The sequence below is a fragment of the Lycium ferocissimum genome, unplaced genomic scaffold (assembly GCF_029784015.1).
Source record: "Lycium ferocissimum isolate CSIRO_LF1 unplaced genomic scaffold, AGI_CSIRO_Lferr_CH_V1 ctg1940, whole genome shotgun sequence".
Taxonomy (NCBI): domain Eukaryota; kingdom Viridiplantae; phylum Streptophyta; class Magnoliopsida; order Solanales; family Solanaceae; genus Lycium; species Lycium ferocissimum.
The window spans coordinates 75984-84734 of record NW_026718396.1 but is presented as its reverse complement, the minus strand read 5'-3'; the positions used below and the strand labels follow the sequence as shown (position 1 = coordinate 84734).

The following is an 8751-nucleotide window of genomic DNA, read 5'->3' as shown; positions in this document are numbered from 1 at the left end:
GTAAGGGGTCCGCTGTAGCGGTCACCAGACACCAGATGCCCCAATTTTTTGGTTTTTCGCCCCAGAACTCCGAAAACTCATCCGAAACCCGATTTTGACAAACAAAATATGTAGATATAGGTAAAAAAGTGCTAAGAACACATTTGTGCACTCAAAATTTTCATCTGAGGTCCCATCGACCAAGTCAACCCCCGAGCGGCCAAAAACCAACTTTCCAACCCGATTTTCGATAATCATCCGAGGTCCGATTTCAACAAACAAAATATGCACCCACAGTAAAAACATGCTACAAACGCACCCATGACCTCGGATTTCCCAACGGAGATACCGTTGACTAATTCAACTCCCAAACCTCAATAGCCATTCCCAAACCAAGTCCCAAAATGCACCCGAGTGCATTGGGAGCCGAACCAGACCCACCAATCAATCAAAAATGGTCATCAGGACCTCTCGGAATCGACGAATTTTGGAAAGAAATCCATTTACCCAAAAGTCAACTCCCGGTCAAACGGTTTTCGCTTAAAGCCAATTTTTTCTAGAAAACATTCCAAAGCCCAAAATGATGCCTAGGAAGTCATGCCAACTATCTTCTCGGGTCGAAATAGTTCTAACGAGACTTAGGAACGGGTCAACGAGCACAAAAATGGAAGAATCACGGTCATGACAAAACGGGTCGTTACATTAATATTCCTTGGTTACCGTCATCTTTCGTACTCTATTTCATTGTTCGAGGACGAACGATTATTTAATTGGTATCTGATGTAACGACCCATTTGGTCATTTTGGCATTTTGGAGTCTTTTCCCCAAATTATCTTTCCGTAGCTTGGAAATAAGATTCTTGACTTGCGGGGATAGGTGGTACAGTTATATAATTGACGGGTAAATTTTAGAATTTATCTATTTAATGTGTGTGAATAGTTTATTCATAGGAATTTTATTTGCACTTATATAAGGTATAAGTTGGTGAATAATGTAATTTACTACATGGGTCAATTTTTACCTTATACATATTGGTTGAGTAAAAAGATTATTTTGGACAATTATTTTATTTGGTGGTTAATGGGCCAAGCCCATAATTAATTTAATACCCTATGTTATATGGCCATGTATAATGAATGAAAAATAGTAGGGTCTGACATTTGGGGATCATAGCATTAGAAAATTTAATCAAGAAAGAGCCTTGAAGGCAGTTGGTGGCGTCGGACACCAAATCCACGGAGAGAGGGTCGACTACTGCTCTAGGTAAGAAGCTCAGTTAAACATCTAAGTTTGGATCTAGAATTGGCGCTTTAAGATATTTATATTGGCTTGGAGTATTAAAATATTTTGTTTGGTGGGAAAAAGAAGTTAACTTCTACTTGGATTTACCATAATCTGTTCGTGCTTGGTCCTTTATAAATTATAGAGTTAGGACACAATAGCTTGTGGATGTCATTATTGAGTAATAATGATAAAATGATTAACAGTGGGATGAATTTAAACCAAGAAAATTGTGCATGACTATTAATTTTAGAGGAATCAGTGGCATAACGTGGGGAGCAAATTGTGTAATGTCTACTTGCTATTGTTGGGTACTATCGGGACAGTTGATGGAACTAACAAGCTACCATAATTAATTTGTCATGTTTCCTCTTTGAGTTATATTTGTACCCCTTCAAATTCATGGTATTTGAGTTGTGGAAAGTGAGATTTTAATCCTAAGTTAAGATTTTGGGGTGACATAGTCTTAAGAAATGGGAATTTATGATTTGAGAGTCTATTTGTGGATGGAATTGACTAATTTTCTGAATATAGAACCCTTGGGTTATGGGTAAAATGATTTTTAAATAAAATTCCAGTTTTGCCCTTGTGGGCCCGAGGTCACTTTTCGGGGTGCGTTTTTGTGTTTCAAATATAAGTACAACAATATGGGTGTTCTTAGATTCGTATTCTAACGTAGATTATATATTTGATAGACTTTGTCCGTTCGGAAGCACTTCGGAAGGGAAAAGCTTTGGCGTGAGAGTTCGTGGCACCTGTTCGGCATTGAGGTAGGTTACGATTTACTTTATGTGTAGACTCCGGTTAGCAAAACGTATGTAGATAGTAGTGATTGATGGGGAAAGCATGATAGGCCTTGAGGCATGGTGTGGAGGTAAATTTCATCTAGGTTGGTATTGTGAGCTGTTATGTGGGCTTGTCGCCATTATTGTGATACTGTTATGTGGGTCTGTCGCTATTATTGTGATACTGTTATGTGGGCTTGTCGCCATTATTGTGATACTGTTATGTGGGCTTGTCTCCATGGTTGTTATTTCATGCACTTGATATAATCCTCTCTCTCTCTCTCTCTCTCTCTCTCTCTCTCTCTCTCTCTCGTTATCTCACTTGTCATATGAAAAGGAAGGTTATTACTGAGAAATTGAATATTGAATTGCATTTCATAGTATGAATCTGTGGAACCTATGATTGCGGTGATTATTGAGGTTGATTTCGTGCGAGGCATGCATCCCATATTCCATGTGTTATTTGATGTGATTATCACCTAGTTGTATCTCGATCACGTACTAGCTCACTCATCTCATGAAAGGGAAGGGTAATATTGATGATTGAACCATGGACAATAATATGACTTGTACTTGTTGATTGCATATTGGTGATATTATTGAGACTGATATCATGCATGACATGCTTTCATATTACTCTTATATTGTCTTGATGGTGAGGTGAGTGATTGAGAGACTCCTAGGTCTTTGCCGGAGATTGAGAATAATTGATAGCCTTTGAGGTTTCTGCCGGAGAGCACGAGTGGTACATGGAATTCACGGGTCCCCCATAGGTCATGACTATGAGGCATTGCCATAGCATGTGTGCACGAGAGTGGAGCGTGAGAGGTGACTACTGCATTGCATAGCACGGCATTGCATTGCACTCTATTTGAATTGTTATTCATGTCATTGCTCAGAGACCACTGTGTTCGCGCCGGCGGTCCAACAAAGAGGCGAAGTAGTGGTATCTTTCTTTCCATTACGAACGACACGCTTCGCCTGCTCCCTCCCCGTGTCCACTAGCGCTCCTTTCCAGAGCGAATTATAGCATTAGCCACACTTGGGCGAAGACAATTGAAAAGCTTTGAAATAGAAAGAAAGATAGAAGGAAAGCAAGAAAGAACTATCTGACTTCGCCCCTCTCCTTCCACTTCAGGTTCGGAGAGCTCGGGCAGGGGGACTTGAGTCTCAGCAGAACCTTCCCTTGCACATTCTCTGATTAATTCTTCATTGCTGAATTATTGAGTTGTTGTTGTTTGTAAGTATTTATTTTAGAGGCTTTATGGACTCGAGCTTTAGAGATTTCCACCTAGGCTTATAACCTGAGATATTGAAATCCCTTGTGACTATTGTTACTGCAAGACTTCCATATTTGCTAGAGTTGTGACGGTGTTTGATAACTTATCTGCTTCTTATCTATATGCGTGAGCTAACCATTGTCGGCCTATGATACCTACGAGCCTTGTGTTGTGCTCATACTACTCTTGCTACACTTCTTCTGGAGTGTAGAGTTGTTTTCAGGTGATGTTCGGAGTCTCACGACCGTTTCGAGGCATTCGTCAGAGGCGTTTAAGTGAGCTATTTGAGATCTTGCAACCCAGAGTCTCTTCTTAGATTTCTGTTATTCCTTATCCTTAAACAGAAGTCGTATCCAGTTTGAGTCTGTTATTTACTTCAAATTGTAAACTTCTTAGAAGCTCTTGTACAAGTCTAGACCACATTTTGGGAATTTCTTATAATAAAAGTAATTCTTCCGCATTGGTTTTAATATTTAAACTGTTGGAGTATGTTTACATATTGTTATTCCGTATGTTTTATCAAATTGAGGTAGTTAGGGGAAGGGTTCGCCCACCAGGGGGGTAAGTGTAGGTGCCCGCATGATCCGTGATTTGGGTCGTGACAATCACGGTGTTAAAATGTTGCAGTCAAAATAATGAGTTGAAAACTAGAACCATATTAGCTCAAATTATTCCACGGCAGAGTGTAATATTACTAGATTTTCTCCTCGTAACGACCGAACAAGTCTTATTATATAAAAGATTATTTTCCAATAAAGCGAGAAAATGGAATATATAAATACCGAAATTCATATCCACAGAAATAGGAGTGGTAAAATTATTATGTACAAAATCCACAGAAATAGGAGTGGCCAAATTATTATATACACAAAATATAGTAAAAACTTATTCTGGCAAAAATTGTTGGTATTTGTAGCAGTAGAAAGGAAATAGGAGAGAGATGTCTTTTCTTCGTTTGGCTATTTTTTTTTTGGTAGAAGAGGAGGAGTGGGGGCCAGTGAGGAGGTGGTTGTTCCTGTGGGCGGGCCACCCACTATTAGCGAATTGATTTCTTCAAATGTTGCCCCCATACCCCTACTTTCTACCCATTTATTACTCAAAGTATAAATTCAGATTCACTTTGCTGTGAAGCCTCACATAACTAGTAGTATTAGATGTTATAGTTCAGAGCTTTGCTGTTACTTAACCTACCATTGAGAGACATGCCAAAAAATTTACTTTGGATTCCACCTTTATTACTATTGTTTTCTTCGACATTCCACCACCTTTAAGTGAATTTAAATGTAAAAGAAATTTAAAACTAATCAAGTCTTGAGCGTCACGGTGTCAGAACTTTACATTCAAAATAATGAGTTGAAAAGTAGAACCATATTAGCTCAAACTATTCCACGGCATAGTGTAATATTACTTGATTTTCTCCTCGTAACGTCCTAACATGTCTTTTAGTATAAAAGATTATTTTCCAAATAAAGCGAGAAAATGGAGTATAAAAATACCGAAATTCATATCCACAGAAATAGGAGTGTAAAATTATTATATATACACAATCCGGAGAAATAAGAGGTGAAAAATTATTATATACACAAAATATAGCAAAAAATTTATTCTGGCAAATATTACTGGTATTAGTAGCAGTAGAATGGAAATGGGAGAGACGTCTTTTCTTCGTTTGGCTATTTTTTGCCAGTAGAAGAGGAGGAGTGGGGGCTAGTGAGGGGGTGGTTGTGCTTGTGGGCGGGCCACCCCCTATTTGCGAATTGTTTTCTTCAAATGTTGCCGCCTTACCCCTACTTTCCACCCATTTGTCGCTCAAAGTATAAATTCAAGTTTATTTTGTTGTGAGGCCTCATATAACTAGCATTATTAGATGTTATAGTCCTTTGCTTTGCAGTTACTTAACCTACTACTAAGAGACATGTCAAAAAATTTACTTCAAATTCGACCTTTATTACTATTGTTTTCTTCGACATTCCACCACCTTTTAGTGAATTTAATTGAAAAACAAATTTAAAACTAATAGAGTCTTAAGAATCGCTGTTTCAGAACATTACAGTCAAAATAATGAGTTGAAAAGTAGAACCATATTAGCTCAAATTATTCCACGGCATCGTGTACTATTACTAGATTTTCTCCGCGTAACGACGTAACATGTCTTATGGTATAAAAGATTATTTTCCAATAAAGCGAAAAAATGGAATATATAAATATCGAAATTCATATCCATAGAAATAGGAGTGGTAAATTTATTGTATACACAAAAGCCACAGCTATAGGAGTGGCAAAATTATTATATACACAAAATATAGTAAAAATTTATTTTGGTAAAAATTATTGGTATTAGTAGCAGTAGCAAGGAAATAGGAGACACGCCTTTTCTTCATGCGGCTGATTTTTTGCTAGTAGAAGAGGAGGAGGGGGGGCCAGTGAGGAGGAGGTGGGGCCAGTGAGGAGGTGGCTATGCTTGTGGTTGTGGGTGGGCCACCCCCTATTAGCGAATTGTTTTCTTCAAATGTTTCCCTCTTACCCCTACTTTCCACCCATTTGTAACTCAAAGTAGAAATTCAAATTCACTTTGTCGTGAAGCCTCACATAACTAGTGTTGTTAGATGTTATATTCCTTTACTTTGCAGTTACTTAACCTACTACTAAGAGACATGCCAAAAAATTTACTTCAGATTCGACCTTTATTACTATTGTTTTTCTTTGACATTCCACCACCTTTTAGTGAATTTAATTGGAAAAAAAAAATTAAAACTAATCGAGTCTAAAGCATCACAGTGTCAGAACATTACAGTCAAAATAGTGAGTTGAAACACTACAAGAAAAGGCTCAATTTGTTTTTTTTTTTTTTTTTGGGCGGGGGGGGGGGGGTATTTCTTCAATTAGTGGCGGCTTTTGACTCCCACAAATTAAATGGCGGCGGTTTTCAAAAACGCTACAATTACGTCCACCACAAGCATATTTGCTTCGGTTTCTTACAACCTCCACGACGACCGCCGCAAAATGATTTTTTAATTTGTGGCAGTTTTCAACATCGATATGTGGCAAGTTAGAACCTTCACAATATGATCTCAATATTTTAAAGTATTAAACTAGCGTTAGTTTAAAACCGTCACAATATGATATCTACTATTTATTACGACTTAATTTGTGCAAGCTTATAACCGCCACAAATTGATTTTTTTTTTAATTTTAAAAAGAAAATTGAATTTGAATTACATCAAGCCTATATAAACATACATACAAAGAATTTACTAAATAACATATAATGTAAATCAGGTTTCATTAAATAAATTCATAGTAAGAAGCAACACAAATTTAAATTCATGTCAAACTTAAGTAATACAAACTCGTATATGATAACTTAAATGTTACAACTTCAAATCTAAAAAGATCAAAAATAATTCCGTATCATATAAACATAAAAAAGCACTAAACATTTGTTGATTCGAGTTGGTTCACCACATTATCTTCTTTCTTCCCGGGGTAAAGCAAGCTCAGTATTTGCATCACTAAGCTGAAATGATCAAGAAAATGTATATGTAATTAGAAAAATAACATATCCTTGTACGAATAAACCAAAGTAATATGCAAACATATAAAAGAAAATTGATAATTCAATTCATCTCAAAAGCAAGTTCATACGAAGCTTTCATCTTGACAAAGATCTATTGAAACAGGATGGAAGGATAAATTTACTTTGATAATGGTCAAACATGATGTTGTGCTTGAAGAATTTTGCAATCAGAAAGCAAAAATCAGAGAGACAAAGTAAAAGAAGACTTAAACCACAAACATAATGTAACAAAAATATGACCTTCATCAATATCAGGTGGCTTAACTAGAAGCTTTATAGATAATTAAGATAGCATGCCTAAAAGCAATTATGGTTATTGGACTATCAAAAAGAATCAACCACAATAAGTAGTAATTTAGCATCAACTAACAAGTAAATTGTAGATACATATCACAATAAAATTTAAGTTCCTATGTCTCTAATGTCCTCCAATGCACACTATAGCTAATAATAACAACTTCATGAATTATTCCTAATCTAAGTAAGCATCCAAAACACAATTTAAGCCTATGTTTACCGAAATCAGATCATGGTGCTTATTGAATTTAGTATGTAGTCTGAAGTGTTTCTCACTTCTTTGTTAATTTATAAGTTGGTCTTTTCTTGACCTTCACGTTCCATTCTGTTTACCTGAATAACACCTATGAATCTAGTGAATTTAACATATTGAAAGAATAACAGAAACCAATATGCAAGTCATGCAAATATCAATCAAAATTTAATCTACAAAGCTGTCATTTAATTAGTAATAGCAATTCTAGTACTCTTTCACGTGCGAAGATTTAAGTAGCCACCTTTATGATCCAAGGTCAAGAAGCATTTGATACAATTGGGGTATAGTTTATGCCTTATCAGATTCTCTAGCATTTCACCAGCAATTTTGGAGCAAGATCACTTTAATTGGTAGAGATTAAGAAGCTAAACTTGATTTACTAATCACCAAGGCCAGCATTGGTTTATTAGCAATTTAGCCTTACGTTACAAGGACATAGCAGTAATCATATTCAATCAAGAATTAAGTTATTACATGGTCCTTAACAAAGAAAAATAGAATTGAGGCTTACCTGAAATCCATTGAAGGCCGGATATAATTTGACGAAAATTGGAATAGTCAAATATTCACGAATGGCTTTAAGATGTATTAATGCTACATTCACGGTACAATTGAAAAAGTAAAGATACAGATCTCAAAATCAAGTGTGAATCGTAAAGCCTGCACAACAGAGGATTACCTTCACATCCACAGAAGTATGATCCACTGCAACAATCATATTATACAATTCGTCTCTTTCAGATCTCCACTTTATAAAACCTACAAAAGAACAAGTCAAAAGAGGTAAATGACCCACAAATTTCAACCAGAAAGAGATAAGAAAATGTAAGGGGCGAAGGGAGAAAGGAGAAGATATAGGCCGTTGGTGAATTGCCGATGAGGCCTGCCTTTGACGGAAAGGGAATTGGGAAAAAGGGAAAGGGATTTGGGAAAAAGGGAAAGGGAATTTGGAAAAAGGGGAATGATTTGGTGTTTGGGATTTTCAATTTTTGGGAGGGAAAGTTTGGCTCCAAATGAAAAATAAAAGAAACTTTCATATCGTATATAGAATAAATAAAACTGCTCCTATTAAAACTATTTTTTTTTTCCGGTTATTAGCAGTAGTATTAATAACTAGTACTCCAATTATAGTGTTGTCCTTGCAAAATCAATTACTTTAATAAGAGCTTAAATAAAGTTAAAATGCATACAAAAATAACAGAACAAAGGAATTAAAGAGGCCAAAAATACCTCTAAATTATTCGAAATTGGTCAATTTTACCCTTTGGTACATTTTTGGCATAAATGTTCCCTCG

At 36.1% G+C, this 8751-nt stretch overlaps 2 long non-coding RNA genes across 3 annotated transcripts; one reads left to right on the top strand and one right to left on the bottom strand.

Moving 5' to 3' along the window:
• Nucleotides 1-1150: 1150 nt before the first annotated feature.
• Nucleotides 1151-3924, top strand: LOC132042955 (uncharacterized). Of its 2 annotated transcripts, none has more exons than XR_009411630.1 (3): nt 1151-1243; nt 1957-2031; nt 3538-3924. It is a non-coding gene; the product is annotated as an uncharacterized LOC132042955 (long non-coding RNA). The 2 variants fall into 2 exon arrangements; XR_009411631.1 differs by having other exon boundaries at nt 3533-3924.
• Nucleotides 3925-6592: 2668 nt separating this feature from the next.
• On the bottom strand, nt 6593-8373 carry LOC132042948 (uncharacterized). Its single transcript, XR_009411628.1, has 2 exons — nt 8136-8373; nt 6593-6843 (listed from the first exon to the last, which is right to left on the bottom strand). It is a non-coding gene; the product is annotated as an uncharacterized LOC132042948 (long non-coding RNA).
• Between the last annotated feature and the right edge of the window lie 378 nt (nt 8374-8751).